Source organism: Tachyglossus aculeatus, chromosome 1 (assembly GCF_015852505.1).
Source record: "Tachyglossus aculeatus isolate mTacAcu1 chromosome 1, mTacAcu1.pri, whole genome shotgun sequence".
Lineage (NCBI taxonomy): Eukaryota > Metazoa > Chordata > Mammalia > Monotremata > Tachyglossidae > Tachyglossus > Tachyglossus aculeatus.
Genome location: NC_052066.1, coordinates 141500474 through 141523499, shown reverse-complemented (window position 1 = coordinate 141523499; position 23026 = coordinate 141500474). Strand labels below are relative to the sequence as shown.

Sequence of the window (23026 nt, the reverse complement as noted above, 5' to 3'; positions counted from 1 at the left end):
CATAATATATTTATTTATATTAATGTTTCTCTGCCCACCTAGACTACAAGCTCTATGTGGGTACGGAATGTATCTACCAACTATGTTACTTTGTAGTCTCCCAGAAACTAATTAGGAGCTCTGAACACATTAAGTGCTCAATAAATACCACTGGTTGATTAATTGATAGTGAGAAACTGGAATTAACAACATCAGACAACGGGTGTCAGAACAAATATGAATCAGTAGAAAAGTTGATGGGAAGCAGCGTGGCCTCATGGAAACAGCGTGGGTCTCTGTGCCTCAGTGACCTCATCTGTAAAATGGAGATTAAGACTGTGAGCCCCATGCGCTCACAGAAGCAGGATGGCGTAATGGATAGCGCACAGGCCTGGGAGTCATCCATTTGTGGGTTCTAATCCCAGTTCTACCACTTGTCTGCTGTGTGACCTTGGGCAAGTCACTTCACTTCTCCGTGTCTCAGTTTCCTCATTTTTAAAATGGGGATTGAGACTGCGAGCCCCACGTGGGATAGGGACTGTGCCCAACCCGATTAGCTTGTATCCACCCCGGCGCTTAGTACAGTGCCTGGCACACAGTAAGTGCTTAACAAATGCCAGAATTGTTATTGTGTGGGACATGAACTAAATCCAACCTGATTACCTTGTCTCAATCCCAGTCCTTAGACCAGTGTCTGGCACATAGTAAGCACTTAGCAAATACCATTTTTTTAAATACCTGGTTAATTACAAATCACAAGAGTGATGAAGAAAACTGAAGGAAGAATTTGTGGATGAAGGACAGGAAAAACTATAATTATTTCAACCAGAAGAACATCATTGTAATGCTTCCAAGACTTAGTTTGGAGCTGTTGACCAAATACAATGACAAAGTATCCCAAAGTTAAAGAGCTCTTAAGTGATGGGTATTATAATGGGCTATAATAATAAACAGGTTTGACCGCAATGCACTTCCTCGACATAACAACAAATGAGTCAGCGGGGTGAACTGTGTTTCAGAATGTAGATGACAGAAACAAAAAAATGAGTAAGTCAAAAAACAGCTGGGCAGGCTTAGCCGATACCCAACAAATTAATTGAGGCCCTGATAATTAGTCCCCTCCCACCAAATGCTTTCATCAAAGAGTGGCAAATGAATGCAAATACTAACTGCTACTTCAACTGAATATAAGAATGTAGAAATAATAGTATTTATTGAGCAGGTATGGTGTGCAGAACAGTGTATTAATTGCTAGAGACTATTATTAATCATATAGCTACAATGGTATTTATAAAGTGCTTACTCTGTGTCAAGTACTGCACTAAGTGCTGGGGTAGAAGACACAGAATAATGAGGTTGGACACAGTCCCTGCCCCACATAAAGATCACAGTTCAAGGGGGAAGGAGACCAGGTATTAATACTCATTTTAAAATGAGGAAACTGATGCACAGAAAAGTTAAGTCACTTCCCCAAGGTCACATAGCAAGTAAGTGGCAGAGTTAGGATTAGAATCCACGTCTTCTGACTCCTAGTCCCATGACCTTTCTGCTAGACCATGCTGCTTCTTCAGATTCAGTAAGGGGGCTTACAGTTTTAAAGAAGAAAATCAAAAGAGATACAAATAAAAACCAAATTTACCAGGATAATCAAAATAAGGTTTGTCATGCTAGGAAATAGGATGCTTGCTGATTGGAGGTCTTGGGGGATTCTGGGTAAGAACTTAGGAAATCTTGAGCAGCTGAAGCATTAGAGCAAGGAGTTGTGATGAGAAAACTCAGAGAGGCAAAAATCAGTGAATTGTCACGTCCTGGACCTCTTAAATGGGATGGTTCCTGCAGCCATCAGCATGGCTGAGAATTGGAAAGCATCAGGTCTTAACACCTGGCGCAAGAAGTCCACAGTGCTCTTGGAACATTTGCAAGACATTTCGTGGAAAGAGGATGCATGCCAAGAAGAAATACTTGGTTTTATGGCCTCTGGAAACAGCCTTCGTTTGCCAAAAGATGGCCACACTTCAAATGTAGTGCAGCATAGACCGATATAGCTGAGTGCCTCCAGTCTGATGACATCCTTTGGCTTAAAAAAAAATGCCCACTTTGTGAGATGTGAGATTTTTACTGCAGAACTGATCGGGGGGAGGGGAGGGGGTCCCAAGTGGCCATGCAGTTGAGATGAAGAGTCCAGTGATAGACTCTGTGATGATTAATCTAGCTGTCAAAGAACAAGCAAGAATTCAATCACATTACCAAAATTCCTCTCAGTTCCCTGAAGCTAGTGAATTGGTTCAGGAGGTAAGGAGCAGGTTTGGGTTGAAACAAATGAGATCAAAGGTTCAAGAGGAAAAAATGAACTTGCTTATTTCATTCAATTGTATTTATTGAGCACTTAACCCCACTCCCATCCCAGTAGCTCTCCCTTCTATGTGGGCTGGGAATGTGTCTCTCCCAAACACCTAGCACAGTGATTGGCACACACAATAAGTGTTCCATATGATATGATTGATGCTAATTGGGCACAGATGCAAAATCTTACCACCGAAATCCCAATTTGAATCTAGCCCTTCTTTTCACCTCCTGCTTGATTATCACAAGAGAGGAGCTTCTCCACTCCTTTTACTTTTATTTTTACTTGCCCCACAGCACTTGGCTTTGAATCCAAAATTTATGTTAATAACTGTTTCCCTCTCCAGACTGCAAGCTCCTTGTGGGCAGGGACTGTGTTTACCACTTTTGTAGTATTGTACTCCCCCAAGTGCTTAGTACAGGACTCTGCACAGAGTAAGTGCTTAAATGTCATTGACTGGTTGGTTGTTTTCCAATAAAGGAGGTTTGATGGCTGTTTTAGCGCTAATCCCACCCCAGGAACACCCATGAATGACCCTTCCCTCAAGGTAGGAATAATAAGTGAGACAGAGACCCAGGTAAAGGAATGGCTTCTTATGTGCTTCTTTCACTGGTGGCAGGAAGGCATGGACTGGCAGAGGAGACAGAGAAAAATCTAAGGAAGCCCCAGAAGTGTCCAGCTCTCTGCCCCTAGTTCTAGGTCAAAATCCAGCTTTCCAGTCTCAGTGGGGGGGAAGCACTATCATGTGGATTTTCTGAAGGTTTGTAATAATAATAACAAAAATTGTGGTATTTAAGTGCCTATTATAAGCCAAGCACTGCACTAAAGTAAGGCAAAGTAAGAGAGCAAACAGGTATTGAATCCCCATTTTGTAGATGAGACAACTGAGGCTCAGAGAAGCGCCTTGCCCAAGGTCACAAAGCAGGTAAGTGTCAGAGCCAGGATTAGAACCTAGGTCCTCTGACTCCTGTGTTCTTTTCACTAGGCCATCTTGCTTCCCCCTACCCTTGGATTTGCTAGAGTTTTCCAGTTTTAAATGAGCAGATCAAATACATCGCTCTCTCTTCTAAATGGCAGTCACACTGTCCATAAATGTTTATAGAAGTGGGGAACATTTCGAGGGGTTCCCAAAATTCTGAGGGTCCCAGACAATTCTGAAACTCATCTTCAAAATCTGCTAAAAAAATGCAGAGAGCATGAGTGAAAGCAAGGAGCTGAAATTTACCTTAATAAAGTCCACAGAAATGGGGTTGGACACTTTCTGGGATGGACAGGTTGGCTACTAGGAAGATCACGTTAAGTACATGCAGCATGTTGTAGTGGCTAGAGCCCAGGCTTGAGAGTCAGCAGGTCATGGGTTCTACTAATCCCAGCCACGTGTCCATTGTGTGAACTGGGGCAAGTCATTTCACTTCTCGGGGCCTCAGTTCCCTCATCTGGAAAATGGGGTTTGAGACTGTGAGCCCCATTTGGAGCAGAGACTGTGTCCAACTTGATTTGCTTGTATTCTCCCCCGGTGCTCAGTACAGTCTCTGGCATATAGTGATTAACAAATACCATCATTAGGAAGCAGCGTGGATGGCCTAGTGTCAAGAGCATGGGCTTGGGAGTCAGGGGACTAATCCTGACTCCGCCACTTGTCTGCTGAGTGGGTTTGGGCAAGTCACTTCACTTCTCTGGGCCTCAGTTACCTCATTTGTAAAATGGGGATTAAGACTGTGAGCCCCATGTGGGACAGAGACCGTGTCAAACCTGATTACCTTGTGTCTACCCCAGCACTTACAAATACCACAATTATTATTATTATTACATGGAGAAATGTAGACTGAGCAAGGGAGTTAACTACACTGCAGTCAGAGCAATGCAGCTGAAACCAGTTAACTGGCACTTGGAGAAAAACTGCTGTGTATTAGAAACTCCAACTGTAACAGATTTATTTAGTTTTACAAAATGATTAGATAAAGACCTCCTGGGCTCACACCTAAAATCCCAGTACTGCATGTATTACCTGGAACTAATCTTGAAGAGAACACAGCTCTGCCTAGTGGAAAAGGGCTAGTTAACAACCCTTAAAATCTGCGCTCCCAGATTGTGAACGGCAGGATTTGGTTTTACCTATATCTGATTGAACTTGCTACATACTGACCCTTTAAACTGATCGCAGCCTCCTGCCAGCCAAACCTGTGAAAGTGCCATGGAATTTACCAGCAAATCCACCTCTGCATCAAACAGGAACTCCTTACCATCGACTTAAAAGCACTCAGTCACCTTTTCCCCTCCTACCTCACCTCCATACTCTCTTACTACCACCCAACCCACACACTTTGCTCCTCTAATAATAATAATGGTGACATTTATTAAGCACTTACTTTGTGCAAAGCACTGTACTAAGCACTGGGGAGGTTACAATAATAATAATAATAATAATAATGGCATTTGCTAAGTGCTTACTATGTGCAAAGCACTGTTCTAAGCACTGGGGGGGATACAAGGTGATCAGGTTGTCCCACGTCGGCTCACAGTCTTAATCCCCATTTTACAGATGAGGTCACTGAGGCTCAGAGAAGTTAAGTGACTTGCCCAAGGTCACACAGCAGACATGTGGTGGAGCCAGGATTCAAACCCATAACCTCTGACTCCAAAGCCCGTGCTCTTTCCACTGAGCCACGATCAGGCTGTCCCACGGGGGGCTCACAGTCTTAATCCCCATTTTACAGATGAGGTAGATGAGGCACAGAGAAGTTAAGTGACCTGCCCAAAGTCATACAGCTGACAATTGTCAGAGCCAGGGTTTGAACCCATGATCTCTGACTCCAAAGCCCGTGCTCTTTCCACTGAGCCATGCTGCTTCTCTAATGCTAACCCTCTCACTGTACCTCCATCTCTTCTATCTCGCTGCTGACCTCTCACCATGTCCTGCCTCTAGCCTGGAATGCCCTTCCTCCTCATACTGGATTACTCTCACCCCCTTCAAAGCCTTGAGAGCACATCTCTTCCAAGGCCCTGACCAAACCCTCTTTTCCTTTTCTTCAACTCCCTGTGACATTGTCCTGACTTGCTCCTTTCATTCATTCCCCTGCCCCCTCCAGCCCCTCAGCATATACTAGCTGTCTCCCCTCTGACAAGCTCACTGTGGGCAGGGAATGTGACTATCATATTGTTATATTGTGTTATTGTGCTTACTTAATAAATTTAATGCTCTGCACATAGTAAACACTCAATGCAATTGACTGACATACCAACAAAACTCTCACATCAAACAAGAAATGATGCAGATAAAAACCATGTCTGACATGCTTAAAGCATGAGTTTTGTTGGCTGTGTTAGACAGGTCTGACGGACTGGATTAGGATGGGATGACTAGCATTCAATGTGATCCCAAGCGAATTAAGAAGGAAAATGTTTCCCATGGGGACCAGTGGGTAATTGGAACACCAATGTATAATTGAAGGCTGCTTCTCAGCTGCTGAGAATTATAGTACCAGGCCTAATTCTGTTGTTAAAACAGCCATTGGTTGTTGTGAGTTGCAGAATAACCACCTACTGCAGGTGAAAAACCTGAGACTACGTGGAAAAGTCATTATAAATTATCCCAAGGCAGAAGAGGAGACAAGCAAATGGCATATTTAGATGAGATATCATATTGCTTGCTACACCTTAAAATGGTGGAGATTATTTGGTGTTATTTGCCAAACATGTATGTATCCATAATATTTTTTTATACTAATGTCTGTCTCCCTCTCTAGACAGTAAGCTCAAGGTGGACAGGTAATAATAACTCTACCACCTCTGTCATATTGTACTCTCCCATGTGCTTAGCACAGTGTTGAACACTCAGTAAGCCCTAAACATGATGAAGTTTCCAAAGCAAGATCACAGCTCGCCCAAGAGCCAAGCCTTTAAGGAGGTGAAGTCTCGGAGAGGAAGCGAAGGTGGAAATCGAAGTAAATACACCGCTATAAAGCCAATTACAGTCCTGCCCAGGGGGTGTTTTTGCATCTAGTGAACGATTTAAGCCGCTGGGGAATTATCCCATTCAGAAGGTACTATTTCTGGCTATTTATTTCTGTGTATTATAATTAGTATTATTTAAATGAGGGGTTTTGTGCCTTAGTAACCCAGCTACGCTCTACCTGTGAGTGGTCCATGCAGGGGCAGTGTCAAGGCATTTTGGAAAGTGAGTTGACTCTGATCACCATCCTCTTTATTAGTGTTTTCCACTAAGCGTGGCTGTTGCTACTACCGCAGCTGGTGTAAGAGGGAGTCCCACCCCAGCTTCCCTGCAAGAGGGAGTCCCGGCCGAGCTTCCCACTCGGATTTCCATCCTGTCCGGGCGTTCAGCTCCCGGAGTCCTCGTCTCTCCCGGGTGTTGGATCTTCCCGGGCCGGTCCCGGCCTGCGGGTTTCGAAAGACGGGACCGGCTTGGCGAAAGGCCATCCCCCCACCGTGGGGGGGAGAGGGGATTTCCACGCAGGACCGCAGGATCCCCCGCGCCCAGAAGGCGATTCCAGGAGGAAGGAGAGGTAGCAGACACGTTGAGCTGGAGGCGGGCGGGTCTGGCTCGGGGATGGAGGTGTGGGAGAGGCGGCGGCAGGGTCTGGGAAGCTGATAAGGGGGCTGGCCTGCAGCCATGATGCACTGCAAGAGCCGAGGAAATCGGAAAATATTAACAGCGGCGGCGGCGGCGGGGGAAACGGGACCAGCCGGCCGGAAGGCGGAGAAGCCAGGCGGCAATCCGCTCCATCCCTTCCCGCCCCTCTCCTCCGGGGGGCTTCGTGCCCTCCACTGGGGATCCGCTCCCCTCTTTCTTTGGGGCCCCCGTTCCCTCCAGAGGGGGGTTTTCACCCTTATATCCAGGGCTCTGTTCCTACCCTTTCTTTAGGGGGGCTCTGCTCCCATCCTGTCTCTGGGGAGGGGACTCTGCTTCCACCTTGTCTCTGACGGCCGGGGGGGACTCTGTTCCCACCTTGCCGCTGGGGAGGGGGCTCAGCTCCCACCTTGTCTCTTTGGGGGGGCGCTGCTCCCACCTGGCCTCTTGGGTGGGGGGGGCTCTGCTCCCACCTAGAATCTGGGGAGAGGGCTCTGCTCCCACCTGGTCTCTGGGGAGGGGGCTCTGCTCCCACCTGGTCTCTGGGGAGGGGGCTCTGCTCCCACCTGGTCTCTGGGGAGGGGACTCTGCTCCCACCTGGTCTCTGGGGAGGGGGCTCTGCTCCCACCTAGAATCTGGAGAGGGGGCTCTGCTCCCACCTAGAATCTGGGGAGGGGGCTCTGCTCCCACCTAGAATCTGGGGAGGGGGCTCTGCTCCCACCTAGAATCTGGGGAGGGGGCTCTGCTCCCACCTAGAATCTGGGGAGGGGGCTCTGCTCCCACCTAGAATCTGGAGAGGGGGCTCTGCTCCCACCTAGAATCTGGGGAGGGGGCTCTGCTCCCACCTAGAATCTGGAGAGGGGGCTCTGCTCCCACCTAGAATCAGGGGAGGGGGCTCTGCTCCCACCTAGAATCAGGGGAGGGGGCTCTGTTCCCACCTAGAATCTGGGGAGGGGGCTCTGCTCCCACCTGGTCCCTGAGGAGGGGGCTCTGCTCCCACCTGGCCTCTGGGGAGGTGGGGGCTCTGCTCCCACCTCTGGGGAGGAGGGGGCTCTGCTCCACCTGGCCTCTGGGGAGGGGGGGGCTCTGCTCCCACCTGGCCTCTGGGGAGGGGGGGGCTCTGCTCCCACCTGGCCTCTGGGGGGGGGGGTGTCTCTGCTCCCACCTGGTTTCGGGGGGGGTCTCTGTTCCCACCTGGCCCCTGGGGGGTGGGGAGGCTCTGCTCCCACCTGGCCACTGGGGACGGGGGTGGGGGGGCTCCTCTCCCATCCTTTCTTTAGGGGCTCCGTTCTCTCCACAGGGGGCTCCGCTCCCACCCTTTCTCTGGGGGAGGGGACTCCGCTCCCACCCTTTCCTTAGGGGGGCTCTGCTCCCACCCTTTTTTTCAGAGGCTTCGTTCCCTTCACAGGGGGCTCAGCTCTCACCTTTTCTCGGGGGGGGGGGGGAGCTCCTCGCCCTTCCCAAGGCGTTCCTTTCCTTAGGTGGGGGTGGTCTCCGATCCCTCTAGGAGGGGCTCCCCTCGGGTAAGAAGGCGGTGGGGGGGGGGGTCTCTCCGCTCCCACTCCCCTTTGTCGGAGTAGCTGCGGCTGATCGCAGCCCCAAGGGCATCAGAAGGAGGGCGGCCTTCCAAGCTGGCCAGTCCTGGGGCGTTTTTGTGCGTGGGTGTGCGTGTAAGTGTGAGCAGTCGGGCCGGTGTGTGCATCTGTATGTGTGTGCGTGAATTATACAGGAAATGTATCTGTATTGATGAAATACCTTTCCTTTAAAAACTACTAAAAATCGAACCTTCACATTCATTGATGTGGGTCTTTACTGCGATATAGAAAAATAACAATACCCCATTTAAAAAGAATGAATTTGTTTTTAAATTGAAAGCAGTCTTTTTTTATAGATGATTTTGGACCTGGAATTTTTCCCTCTACTTAAGCATTTATCCGTACCCTGATTGTTTTGTCGGGTCGTCTGTCTCGCCCCAGCCTGTTGTTGGGTACGGACCGCCCCTCTCTGTTGCCGATTTGTACTTCCCAGGCGCTTAGTCCAGTGCTCTGCAAACAGTGAGCGCTCATTAAATACGATTGAATGAGTGAATGAATGTATGCGTGAGTGTGTGAGTGAGAGAGAGGGTGTGTGACTGATTGCGCGTGTGCGTTTCCACCGGGCACATTGGGGCTGTCGGAGCAGGAGCCGGTTTGGGTGGCCTGCGGGCGACTGGCCGCTTGTCGCCCCCGGGATGAGCCACCCCCGGTGCCCCGACCCGAGCTCGGTGTGACCGAGGGGAGACCTCCCACTTGCGTCCCTCCCTCCCCCCTCAACCCCCTGCAAAGCAGCCAGGTAGGACCCGGGAGAGGAGCGCAATCCGTGCGCCCTGCGAGGCGGGAGATTGGTGTCCTGGGACCCTTCCCCGGGTGGGGGGATGGAGAGGGGGACGTGTGGGCCCGAGGGAGGAGGTGCACCACTTTGCGAGAAGCCCCCTTCCCAGGCCTCCCTCCCCATTGCGGCCGGACGCGAGCCCTTGGCCAGGTTGATGCGCCCCCCAAACCCCCAGCCCTCTTGGGGAGAGGGGAATCTAGATGCCAGGGAGGGCATGGAGATAGTCACCATGGAGGTCGGATTGCCATCCTCCCCCTGCCAGAGTGGGCACCCTATTCCGAGAAAGGTTTGGGAACCATGAGGAAGCAGAGCCATTTGGGAGGGATTCCCCAATTGTGTGGGTAGATTTGTAGGTCCCTGCACTGAGTGTGTGTGTGTGTGTGTACTTGTGCGTATTCAACCTTCATATATATGTGCATGGACTCTACTGCATATGTCTCCTAAATTCACATATTTATTCATTCAGTCGTATTTATTGAGCGCTTACTGTGTGCAGAGCACTGTTCAGTAATAATAATAATGATGGTACTTGTTAAGTGCTTACTATGTGCAAACAGTGTTCTAAGCGCTGGGGGATACAAGGTGATCAGGTTGTCCCACGTGGGGTTCACAGTCTTAATCCCCAGTTTACAGATGAGGGAACTGAGGCACAGAGTCGTTAAGTGACTTGCCCAAAGTCACATAGCTGACAATTGGCACAGTCGGGATTTGAACCCATGACCTCTGATTCCAAAGCCCGTACTCTTTCCACTGAGCCACGCTGCTTCTCTAAGCACATATGTGTGGGTGTACCCGGAATGGATGTGATCGCATATTCTTATAACGTCGCATGATATGTTGTACTCCCCCAATCGCTTGGTACAGTGCTTTCTGCTCAGTAAATACGATTAGTAATGTATATGCACGCTGTCTGTCTGAAAAGGAGGGCAGGGTTCAGAGAAGACGGTTTTTAAAGGAGCAAAAACTGGATGTGGGAAGCGGAATCCATCACATCCTGAAGTCATTCCTGAACCGGAGCAGAGGAATATCTTGTTCCCTTTCAAATGCGTGATTTCCCACCGATCTAGTACCGAAGACGTTGGGGATGCGAAGGAAGCAGGTAGAACTCGAAGCTACCTTTGGAGATGGGGGGATGAACAGAGTGGGAGAGGATGGGGTTGAGAGGGTTAGGAGCAGCAGAGGTCCATCCTGTCTTGCTGACCGACTAAAATCGGGGTGATGGAGAGTCACAGATGGAAGCAAAGGGTTACTGCATTTGGGAGGGAAACAGAGTTACCTGACTAGCCATCTGAGAATTCTCCTGCCCATCGCAGGGGAAAGGCATTTTAATTTTGACCTAGGCACTTTTAACCTCAGAGTTAGAGCTATTAGTTCCTAGAATAGAGGGCTGGACAGAAGCAAACTCCATCCATTGACAAATAGTGTTTAGCGCACCTCAGCGGGGGGGGGGGGGAGAGGGTATCACATCCACGCCTTCCTCATCCACTGTAGCCCATGGTTGGAAAGCATCGCAGCACGGGATGATGAAAAGCAGAGCATATGAGGCACAGAGCAGCTAGGGACCAGAAAGCAATCCGATGCCCATGAAAAGACAATAACAGATTCCCGGGATGTGCGCTCAAAGGCAGAATGAATAGGAAAGTCTGGGGGAGACTTAACCACTAACTTCTGGAGGATGGTTTGTAGGAGTTTGGGTTAATTGTCCTTTCGGTGTTAGGGTTAATTGCCCTTTCCAGCTTACTCTGACTTCTTAAAAAAAAAATAGTAAGGCAGGGTCTTCTAGACTGGCTTAGGAATTCTTTATCATGCAATGTTTACCATGTTTGCTTCCAGACATAAATAGGTTTTTATTTTTCTTCCACAGCCAATCCGGGGGTCTTTCTCCCTTGGTATTTAGTCTGTTTCTTTATAATAAGAAAGGCATTGCAGATCCAATTAAGCAGTAATTCTCTCTAAGGCCGGTGGCATCAATGCTGCTACTAATTCCATTAAACAATGCTCTTTTGGCTGGGTTTATGTGAGAGCAGAGGCGCATTCACAAGAAACTTTAGTCTCATTTTCTCAGATCCCTTTATCGCCTTGTAAATTTCACCCTCCCAGCCGCCTTTCCAGCAGTCTGTGAGCACTGGGGTGGGCTGCGACAGAATGTCTGCTGGAGGCAGGGGTAGGCTAAGAAATCCCAAAGGCTAGAAGACTGCTTAGATTCCAAGGAAATATTGCCGACACCCATAACTAAAAGCCAATTTTAAAAGGCTTCATCCTGCACGGCAGTTATTTGTCATCTATTGCAGGGTCTTTGCCTTACTGCAGTTTGGGAAGGTATTTTCACCTCCTTTCCCATTCGGTGAGAGCTCATATAGACACAGCACTTTCTCCCTCCTCCACTTTTACCATCCCGGGATGTTCAGACTTTTCAGCCACACAGTGTTCTGCACAAAGTAAGCGCTCCATAAATACCAATGACTGATTCCATTACTCTCCTTCCTGCTGACCACATTCACGCTCCCTCTAGTGGCCAAGAAAAATTCCCCTGTGGTTACTTGGGAATCTTTTCCTTCGGTGGGAATCCTTAAGGGATTCATTCATTCATTCAATCGTATTTATTGAGCGCTTACTGTGTGCAGAGCACTGTACTAAGCGCTTGGAAAGTACAAATTGCCTACATACAGCCCCTGGGGAGAGAATGGGGGGGCTGTCCTAATCACCTCATCAACTTTCGGAGCCGAAGACCCTTCGGAAAAAATATTTCCAACAGTGACTGGTAACACTAGGACTCCTGGAAGTCAATAAGGCAGGTTGCTTAAATCTGTCTAAAGGCAGTGTAACGTTTTTGCCAGCCTGGGAGTCAGAAAGACCACAATTCTAATCCCGGCTTGGCCACCTGTCTGCTGGGTGACCTTGGGGAAGTCACTTACCTGCTCCGTGTTTCAGTTCCCTCATCTATAAAATGGGGATTAAGACTGTGAGACCCATGTGGGTCAGGGACTGTGTCCAACCTGATTACCTTGTATCTACCCTAGTGCTTTAGAACAGTGCTTGACACATAAGCGCTTAATGAATACTATTATTATGTTTAATGCAGAGACTTTAGGGGCTGCAGCCTGGTTCTTCAAGCTGAGGAGGAGGCTTTCAGGAATAAATCCATAGTTATATACGTATATGTATATATATTATGTATGTGGAGATGTACATACACATAATGTACAACCTAGGGCTTGGGGAACATAAAGCAGTTCTAAGGTAAGAAATAAACTATTTTGAATTAAATCTGTATTTGGTATGTTTTAAGATTAAAATGTAGCCAGAGAATAATTTTATTAATTAAAAGATGAGTTTAGTGTCCATCGCCTCAATGTCCCATAAAAATAAAAAGCCCCAGCCCTGCTAATGGCTGCCTATTCATCCTTACCCCTTCCTGCCTCCGAACAATACAGTTTTCCTCAGGGAAAGTAATAATTGTGGTATTTAAGTGTCTGTGTGCCAAGCACAGTACCAAGCATCGTGGAAGATACAACATAATCAGGTCACGATCTCTATTCCACATGGGGCTCACAGTCTAAGAGGAATGGAGAACAGGGATTGAATCCCCATTCAAAGATGAGGAAAGTGAGGCACAGAGAATTGGAGTGACTTGCTTATGGTCACACAGGCAGGTGGAGTTGGGATTCAGGTTCTGTGAGTCCCAGGTCTGTGCCTTTTCCACTAGGACACGTTTTTGAAACTTCAGGCTGAAACTCTAATTCCAGCTTGGCATTTCCAATTCTCTCCTCCTGCTGCAGCAGTGACAGTGACCTTCAGTGGGGACCGTTCAGGGGCCCAAGACAAGGAAAACAAGGTGCTTCCATTCCTGAGCACAAGTTGTTATCCTGTTTTTTTTTTTTTGTTTTTGGTATTTACTAAGTGCTTACTAGGTGCCAGGCACTGTACTAAGCACTGGGGTAGATACAAGCTAATCAGATGGGAGACGGTCTACTTCCCCACATAGAGCTCTGTCTTAATCCCCATTTTATGGATGAGGTAATTGAGGCATGGAGAAGTTAAGTGACTTGCCCAAGGTCACACAGCAGACAAGCGATGGAGCTGGGATTAGAACCTAGGCCCTCTGACTCCTAGGCTCATGCTTTCTCCACTAGGCCATGCTGCTTCCCACCCATCCTTACCACTTTGACTCTCCTGTACACTTCCCCTCTGGGATGAAAGATCTCTTTTCACCTGCCTAGTGGAGAGGGAATGCCAAGCCAGTGGGATGAGGAATTTAGGGGAGTCCCGGATGCATCCGGCAGGAGTTTATTATTTATTGTATATTGATGTTTTGTACTTTCCCAAGCACTTGGTACAGTGCTCTGCATGCAGTGCTCAATAAATCCTATTGAATGAATGAATGAGTGGCCTGAGGCCTTGGTCATGTTCCTGAACCAAGCCAAGCCTGCAGTTTAGGCCTCTCTGGGGGAATGCTCAGACCTGGAGAATCTCCTCTTCTGTGGTGAAAGAAAGGATGGCCCGAGAGTGTGGCTACATGGATTCTTGGATCTGGCAGGTAGGGCGACAGCACCCATTTAGGTGCTGAGGTAGCCCCTCCACACTGGGCCACCCACTCCCCCAGATCACGAGGGAGGACTTTGTGGAGGGAGGGTCTACTGCCCCTTGGAAGTCCCGATCCCACAGCAATGTCGACTATTCCCTTGACTCCCTTCAGGGCCCAATCTGTGGTGAAGGGGCTGCAGATGGGAGCCAACGAGAAGGTTTTCCGTTCAGCCTGCAGAACTTGTAAACAGATCCGTCTCGGTACTGGAAAGATATACCGCAAGAGCTGATTTTTTTCTGTCCCCAAGCGACCTGACTGGGCGGGGGATGGCAGCTTGGGCTCAGAGCACTTCCTCTTGTTTGTAGCCCGCTCTAGATCTCTGAATATAACAGAGGTTCACTGCCAGTTCTGCACAGGGCTTCAGGGGGGTATCTTTGGCAGCGATATCACCAATCAGACCAAGAGGAAGTGGGGAGATGGGAGCAGAAATGAATACACCATTATGACTGCAGGCCAGGCCTGTCTGTCATCATAATAATTGTGGTATTTATTAAGCACTAACTGTGTACTAAGTGCTGGGGTGGATACAAACAAATCAGCTTGCACACCATCCCTGACCCACATGGGGCTCAGTCTCAATCCCCATTTTACAGATGAGGTAATTGAGGCACAGAGAAGTGAGGTGACACTCAAAGTCACACAGCAGACATGTGGGAGAGCTGGGATTAGAACCCATGACTTTCTGACACTCAGACATGGGCCTAGCCACTGCACCATGTTGTTTCATTTGAGCCTTTGGGGATTTCCAGCCATCTGCAAAATGTGGAGAGGGCATGTGTGTGTCTATGTGTGCCTGTGATGTTTGCTATCATGTATGTATATATATGGACGCTCATTCGTAGTTGCAGGAATGGTGTGTGAATACATGTTTGCTAGTGGGTTGCATGGGCACTCATATATAGCATGGTGTAGCAGATAGAGTATGCACCTGGGGATTCGGAAGGTCATGGGTTTTAGTCCCAGCTCTGCCACTTGTCTGCTTTGTGACCTCGGGCAAGTTACTTCACTTCTCTGTGCCTCAGTTGCTTCATCAGTAAAATGCAGATTAAGACTGTGAGCCCCACTTGGGAGAGGAACTTTGTCAACCCAATTTGATTGTATCCACCGCAGTACTTAGTACTGTGCCTGGCGCATAGTACGAGCTTAACAAATAGCATAATTAATACTATTGTACTTTATGTATTTGAGAAGTAACATGGCCTTCCCTGAGAGTCAGAGGAGCTAAATTCTAATCCCAACTCTGCCTTGATTTCCTCAACTATAAATGGGAATTAAAAACTTGTTTTACCTTCCTTCCCGACTGTGAGCCCCATGTGTGACAGGGATTATCTGGACTGATTAACTTGAATCTACCCCAGCACTTAGGAAAGTGTTGGCACATAGTAAGCACTGAACAGATAGCATAATTATCGTTTTACATGTGTACGCATTTGTGTGCGAGGGGGAGGGGGATTTTAGAAGAGAAATCTGCTCTTGACATCTTGGAGAAAGTCTGCAGAATGTTCTTGTTCTATTCTCGGTCTCTCCACATTCTCTGCCTTCGCTTCCCCTCCTGGACAGTGACGAAGCTTATCCAGGGATTTAGAAATGTGGAAATAGAGATTCTAACCCAGTGCACTGCACAAACCATCACTTCTAGGTGTGTAGAGATGACAGCATGATAGAGGAAAAACATTCCGCTCGCTATTAGGCAGTAACAGATTTACCAAACCTAGGGTTGTTGTGGTCCCTAAGATTATCTGAGCTACGGGAGCATCCCTGGTTGGTAGTCAGGGAGGGTGCCAGGGGCTCTGAAGAGAATGGGAGAGACTTGAGTTTCCCCCACTCTCGGCTTTCCTGAGTGATATCCTGGCATGTGAATACCTCCTGGTGTTCAGTGCACTCCAGATTTAGGTGTTTTCATTGTAGAACAGTGTTTGGCACCTAGCAAATGCTTAACAAATACCATCATTATATTCAAACAATTATGTGCCCTAGAACTCAGCCAAGGTGATAGTGTGAGAAGCAGCATGGCCTATTGGAAAGAGCACGGATCTGGGATTTGGAGGATCTGGCATTTAAGTGCTTACTACGTGTCTATTATTTTGTTGTATTGTACTTGTATTTTCCAAGTGCTTAGTACAATACTCAGCACATAGTAAGCGCTCGAATATAACCGACAGTGTCGGGACAGCTTGGTAACAAGTCACTGCTCCATGCTGAAAGCTGAGCCTGCTTCTGTGCAAGAGCTGATGCTTATCTGGATCCCATTCCTCGGTGCCCACAGGGACTGCTCAGGGAAAGCCAAAAGAGAGTCTCTAATGGACAGCAGAGGGGAGCACAGGGTGGCTGAGGGGCCGTGAGGGATAGGGGCACTTCCCCTGTAAGGTTTGCATTTCTCCCCTTGTCGGAGCCCTGTGCAAATGTTTTTGAGCGATTCTTCCTCCCCTTCAAATTATTTAGTTTGCTGTGTTCAGAACACTGTAGTGCTTGAGAGATTGCCGTGCAAGTGATGGTAGACACTTTTCATACCAAGAATGAGCTTACAGCTTTGTGCTTTTAATGGTATTTAAGGCTTACTATGTGCCAGGCACTGTACTAAGCACGGGGATAGATGTATAAGCTAATCAGCTTGGACCCAGTCCCTGTTCCATCTGGGACTCAGAGTCTTAATCCCCATTTTACAAGTGAGGTAACTAAGGCACAAAGAAGTTAAGTGACATATCTGCTGGGTGGCCTGTGGTAAATGGTGGAGCTGGGATTAGAAAGCAGGTTCTCTGACTCTCAGACCGGTGCTCTTTCCACTAAGCCACCCTGCTGCCTGGATCTTTTTTCTACAGAACACTTCAGTCCACGTTTCCCCACTCCTCAATCAATCAATCAATCGTATTTATTGAGCGCTTACTGTGTGCAGAGCACTGTACTAAGCGCTTGGGAAGTACAAGTTGGCAACATATAGAGACAGTCCCTACCCAACAGTGGGCTCACAGTCTAGGTCCTCAAGAACCTCCAGTGGTTACTCATCTACCTTCCCATCAAACAGAAAGTCCTTACCATAGGTTTGCCTCTTTCCCTCCTTATCTCCCTGTTTTCCTAATACAACCCAGCCCTTTCACTTCACTCTTCTAATACAAACCTACTCACTGTACCTTGATCTTGTGCTATCTCGCCGCCGACCTCTCACCCACATCCTGCTTCTGCCCTGAATCTCCCTCCTTCTTCATATCGGACAGATGGGCCTACTGAGAACTCACCTCCTCCAGGAGGCCTTCCCAGACTGAGTCCCCTCCTTCCTCTCCTCCTCCTCCCCCTCCATCCCTCTACCTTACCTCCTTCCCTTCCCCACAGCACCTATATATATGTATATATGTTTGTATGTATTTATTACTCTGTTTTACTTGTACGTATCTATTCTATTTATTTTATTTTGTTAATATGTTTGTTTTGTTCTCTGTCTCCCCCTTCTAGACTATGAGCCCATTGTTGGGTAGGGACCGTCTCTATGTGTTGCCAACTTGTACTTCCCAAGCTCTTAGTACAGTGCTCTGCACACAGTAAGCACTCAATAAATATGATTGATTGATTGATCACACTCCCCACCTAAGCCTGCTCATAGCTTCCAAGAGGCCATTCCCTAAGTCCTCATTTCCACTTCTCCCACTCCCTTCTACATTGTCCTGATTTGCTCCCTCAATTTACCCCCTCCCTCAGCCCCACAGCACAGCACAGCAGATATGTACATATCTGTAATTTATTTACATTAATGTCTGTCTCCCCATCCAGACTGTAAATTCACTGAGAGAGGAATGTGTTGTGTGTACTCCCCCTGTACACAGTAAATGCTCAATAAATCGAATTGATTGAAGAGAAGAGAGGAGAAGGTGAGAGATTAGTAAGGGAAAACTTCCTGGAGGGAGTGTGATTCTGAAACAGGGGCAGTGAAGGGGGGGAAGCTCTGTGGTGATCCATTTAGACGAGAGAGTGTCACTGCTTGACTTTCTGCTCCCACCAGGGTTAGGAGTTCTCTTTTCTAAGACCCTTTTCCTCATCTAGGTTTTTGGGGGGTACAAACCTGGACAGAGAGGAAACCAGCGAGAGCGTTGAAATGTCTTTGAGACTGTGTGCTCATTATGGGCAGGGGACATGTCTGCCAAATCTTTTGTAGTCTCCCAAATGCTTAGTATAGTGCCCTGTGTACAGTAAGCGCTCAAAAAATACAACTAGTGGATTAATTGATGAGGACCGGTGGGTGTTTTGTGCTGGGATCTGAGAATTCTCCTCTGGAGCTCCTTTATTTTGCTTGCCATTTAGGAGATACTGAACTCAGCTGTGGAGAAAGATTTAGTGCCACTTTGGCTGTTTCGAGAAACAAAGGTTAATTAATTGCTTAGCATCTGCTGGCGTGATGTGGAAGGGAACCCGGGACCATTGGGTGGAAGGCAGGCTGAATCCCAATAGGGTTCAGCTTTCTTCCCATTTAGTCAGGTCTTTTCCTGGAGTGGTCTGACCTCACACTTTCAGGATTTGCTGTCTGTTGCTCTTTCAGTCAATCGAACAATGAAATAGAGAACAGAGTGGCTTAATGAATAGAGGAAGGGCCTAGGAGTCAGAAGGATCCGGGTTCTAATTCTGACTCCATCACGTGTCTGCTGCGTGACCTTGCGCAAGTCATTTCACTTTTCTGTGCCTGTTACCTCATCTGTAAAATGGGGATTGAGACTGTGAGCCCCACGTGGGACAGGAACTATGTCCAACTTGATATGTTTGTCTTTCTCTCCTGGCCAGACTTCTCCAACAACCTTTTCCCTGGCCTCCCTGCTTCCAACCGCTCCCCTCTTCAGTCTGGACTACACTCCCTTTCTAAAATGTCATTTGTTCCATCTCAGTCCATGCCAATGGCTACTATTTCCCCTTATAACAAACAGGAAACCCAGGACTATTGAAGATTCTTTAACTTTCTCCCTCTTTTCACATCTGCTCTCAACTTCTACCACTCCCCAACCTGTGCTCTTTGTGCCTCCCAAATTACAAACCGTAATTTGTTCTAGATTTGCACAGGACCTTTCCCCTTCCAGAGCTGCCTTTCGCTTCAAAACCACCAGACTGCAGGACTCTCCATCTTCAAAGCCCTCCTCCGCTGGGCATTTCTTGATGATTTTGAGACCTATATACATGCTTTGTTGTCTGTCTCCCCCTTCTAGACTGTGAGCCCATTATTGGGTAGGGACTGTCTCTATATGTTGCCGACTTATACTTCCCAAGTGCTTTGTCCAGTTCTCTGCACACAGTAAGCGCTCAATAAATACAATTGAATGAATGAGTATGCTTGTATCCACCCCAGGGTTTAGCACAGTGACTGACACATAGTAAGTGCTTAACAAATACCATTATTATTATTATTATTATTATTATTATTATTATTATTATTACTAGTGCTGCTTGCGTCCCAGAACTCCACCCCCAGCTATTTTTAATGGGATTTGCTAAGTGTTTGTGTCAGGTACTGTACCAAGCACTGGGGGTAGGACCAAGGCAGTCAGGTTGGACTCAGTCCCTGTCCCACATTGGACTTCCAGTCTGAATTGGAGGGAGGAGGATTTAATCCCCATTTTACAGATGAGGTAACCAAGGCACAGAGAAGTTGTGAGATTATTTTGGAGGGCTGCTGGGCTGAGACCCTGGATGGATCTCTCTAAGGACTCAGAAGAGAGCCAGCTTTTTGAGATCAGTGTTCACTTGGTGGAGACATGAATAATAATTGTGGTATTTGTTGAGTGCTAAAGAGCATGGGCCAGAGAGTCAGGGGGTGTGGGTTCTAATCCCATCTCTGATGTGTCTGCTGTGTGACCTTGGGCAAGTCACTTTAATTCTCTGTGCCTCAGTTCCTTCACCTGTAAAACAGGGATTAAGGCTGTGAGCCCCATGTGAGACAGGGACTGTGTCCAACCTAATTACTTTGTATTTACCCCAGTGTTTAGAATAGTGTCTGGCATATAGTAAGTGCTTAACAAATACCACATATTATTATTATTACATACTACGTTAAGTGCTAGGATAGACACAATCAGGCTGAAATCTCTCCTCCTCAAAAGGCTCACCGTCCGAGGGAGGGAAAACAGCTGTTGTATACACATTTCCCAGATGCGGAAATTGAAGACCCAGAAAAGTTAAATGACTCGCCCAAGGTCACGCAACAGGCAAATGGTAGAGCAGGATTAGAGTCCAGGTTTCCTGAATCCCAGTCCCCTGATCTTTCCACAAGGCTGTATTTCTTCTCATAAAGAGATGAAAATAAACCCCGGGCTCAGGACTGAGCAGAAATCAGGGTGGATCTGTTGGAAATCAGTCAGCAGAGCCACAATGGAGTCTGCCTCTCAGGACTGATTCCCCTTTTTTGTTTGAGTTTCATGGACATCCTTGTTGAAGGGGCAAATCTGACAGAGTTTCCTTTAGGTGGGCAATGAGGTGCTTTGCCTAGGAGATGAGGAATGGGTCTGAGGCAACAAGATATTAGAGGAACTGTGTGTGGAGGGGTGCTTCCTGCAGACCCCAGAAGATAAAGAGCGAAGCAAGGGGCTTCGCAAATACGATCGATTCAGCCCTTGTAGCTTTTCCAATCTGTTTACAGGGCTGAGATAAGGGATGGCAACAGCCTCATGTTTGGGGAAGAATGGAATTAGGATTCTAAGAGAGCAGGCGGTGAGTCACAGCTATCTGTTTCTAGTAACGCAGCAGCACACGCTTGACACCAAAATTGTTGCTGTTATTATTTCTCGCGTGCTGTGTCAGAGACGGGGCGGTTGTCATCCTGCCCCACAAGCCTCCAGGCTAATACAGATAGACAGGAAGAGAGACAGCCTGTTGTCACGCCTGAGTGTGTTACTAGGCGCCCGGTCCCCTACGGTCTTCTTGGAGAAGGAAAATCTCCAGCAGTAACCTCTCGGTTCTCTGAGCTCCTCCAGGAAGATGACGTTTTGGCAGGTTGGCACTCCCCACCCCTTTTGACTTCCCGGAGAGTTTAGCTGTGAAGCAGCTTGGCCTAATGCAAAGAGCCTGGGCCTGGGAGTTGACCTGGGTTCTAATCTGGGATCTGCCACTATTTTTGTTGTTGTTGTTAAGTACTTACAATAACAATCACATTTCTCTCCCCACACCCCCCTTCAAAGCCCTACTGAAGGCTCACCTCCTCCAGGAGGCCTTCCGCGACTAAGCCCCACTTTTCCTCTGCTCCCTCTCCCCTTCCCCTCACCCTGGCTCTCTCTCCCTTTGTTCTACCCCACTTCTCTGCCCCCACAGCACTTCTGTATATATGTACATATTTATAGTTCTATTTATATTAATGATGTGTATATATCTATAGTTCTATTTATATTGATGTGATTGATGCCCGTTAACTTGTTTTGATGTCTGTCTCCCTGCTTCTAGACTGTGAGCCCATTGTGGGCAGGGATTATCTCTATTTGTATTTTCCAAGGCTTAGTACAGTGCTCCGCACACAGTAAGCGCTTAATAAATACGATTGAATGAATGAATGTGCCAGGCATTGTTCTAAGTGCTGGGGTAGATACAAGGTAATCTGGTTGGCCAGAGTCCCTATTCCACATGGGGCTTGCAGTCTTAATCCCCACATAATAGATGAAGTAACTGAGGCACAGATAAGTGACTTGGGCGTAAGTAGCAAAGCCGCGACTAGAACCTAGGTCCTTCTGACTCTCAGTCCCTTGCTGTATCCACTACGCCATGCTATAGCAGTTATCTACGCAGGGAGCCGAGTTCACAAACCCAACCATATATCAGTATGGGGCCTGGATCTGGAATCTGAGGGCTACGCCAATCAGGACATGCCACAGGCAACCCACCTAATTTGAGTTCATTCTTATCAGACCCCTATGGTGTAAGGTCAGTATTCCTTCTGAATGGAGAGTATTCAAGTCTCCCTTCATCAGGAGTCATTGAGCATCTATTGGGTACACCATCATTATCAATGATATTTATTGAGAGCTTACTGTATACAGAGCACTTTACTAAGAGCTTGGGAAAGTACAATACAACCAAGTTGGTAGACCCGTTCCCTGGCCACAGTGAGCCTGCAGTCTTGGAGGATGAGTTTACAGCCTAGTGTGGCTAATGGTGGCCCTCCCGTATGCCTGACAATGAGATGCCTGTGATATCACACTTACCATGCTGAGGATGCAGTCTAATATGATCGATCAATTGTATTTATTGAGTGCTTACTGTGTGCAGAGTATTGTACCACGTGCTTGGGAGAGTGCAATATAACAGCATCGGTAGACACATTCCTTCCCCAGAAAGAGCTTACAGCCTAGAGAGATGATGTCCCCACTGCTATTTTGAGGAAGTTTGTGGATTTGGGCAATCCTAGAGCGATTCTCTGGGGGAACACCAAACTCCTCACTTGCTTCAGAGTCTTTGCATTTCTCTTTCCCCATTCATTGTGAAATCTGGCCCAGCCCCCCGAGACGTGGAACTCAGTGGCAAGAATTGTGGTGGAGGAGGCTTGGTGCCAAAAATAAATAAAAACAGGAGTGAAAGAATCTGGTTCTGGATTGGAACTGGACAGGGGTCAGGCCAGCTGAAAACTGAACTGTCCAGTGTTAATCCAAATGGTCAGGGTCCTCTAAGTGCAGAGAAGTGTTCTAAATAATAATAATGGCATTTATTAAGCATTTACCTTGTGCAAAGCACTGTCCTAAGCGCTGGGGAGGTTACAGAGTGATCAGGTTGTCCCACAGGGGGCCTCACAGTCTTAATCCCCATTTTACAGATGAGGTAACTGAGGTACAGAGAAGTTGTGACTTGCCCAAATTCACATGGCTGACAATTGGCAGTGCCGGGATTTGAACCCCTGACTCCAAAGCCCGTGCTCTTTCCACTGAGCCAAGCCTTTCTAAATGCTCAGAAGTCAGTGAGAAGATGGAAAGATAGAATCGCTTCATATGAGGGGCATATGGGGAAGACAAGGAGGCATATGTGGGTGGAGAATCAAAGGCTAAAAGAGCCGGAGACCAGGAGAATAGATCAATTCATGACACAGGTATAAGCGGATATGTGCATTAAAGTGTGGAGAGGGCCAAGGGGATGGCAGCTTGGTGGAAGGGAAGTGTGGGGACCATTCAGGGAAGGAGGCACTTTTTTGAAAAGTGAGTTGAGGTAGCATAGC

At 47.6% G+C, this 23026-nt stretch overlaps 1 protein-coding gene across 6 annotated transcripts in view; it reads left to right on the top strand.

Annotated features, from left to right (window-relative positions):
* SLC8A1 (solute carrier family 8 member A1) overlaps positions 1–23026 on the top strand; it is a 483856-nt gene that overhangs the window by 71328 nt on the left and 389502 nt on the right. Inside the window, exon 1 of one of the 6 annotated variants that reach the window (XM_038757867.1) lies at positions 6693–6846. The exons of the other annotated variants lie outside the window; for them this stretch is intronic. The gene's annotated coding sequence lies outside the window, so the exon portion shown is untranslated. Of the gene's footprint in view, positions 1–6692; positions 6847–23026 lie in introns of those variants that run through there. 6 annotated transcript variants of the gene reach the window in all.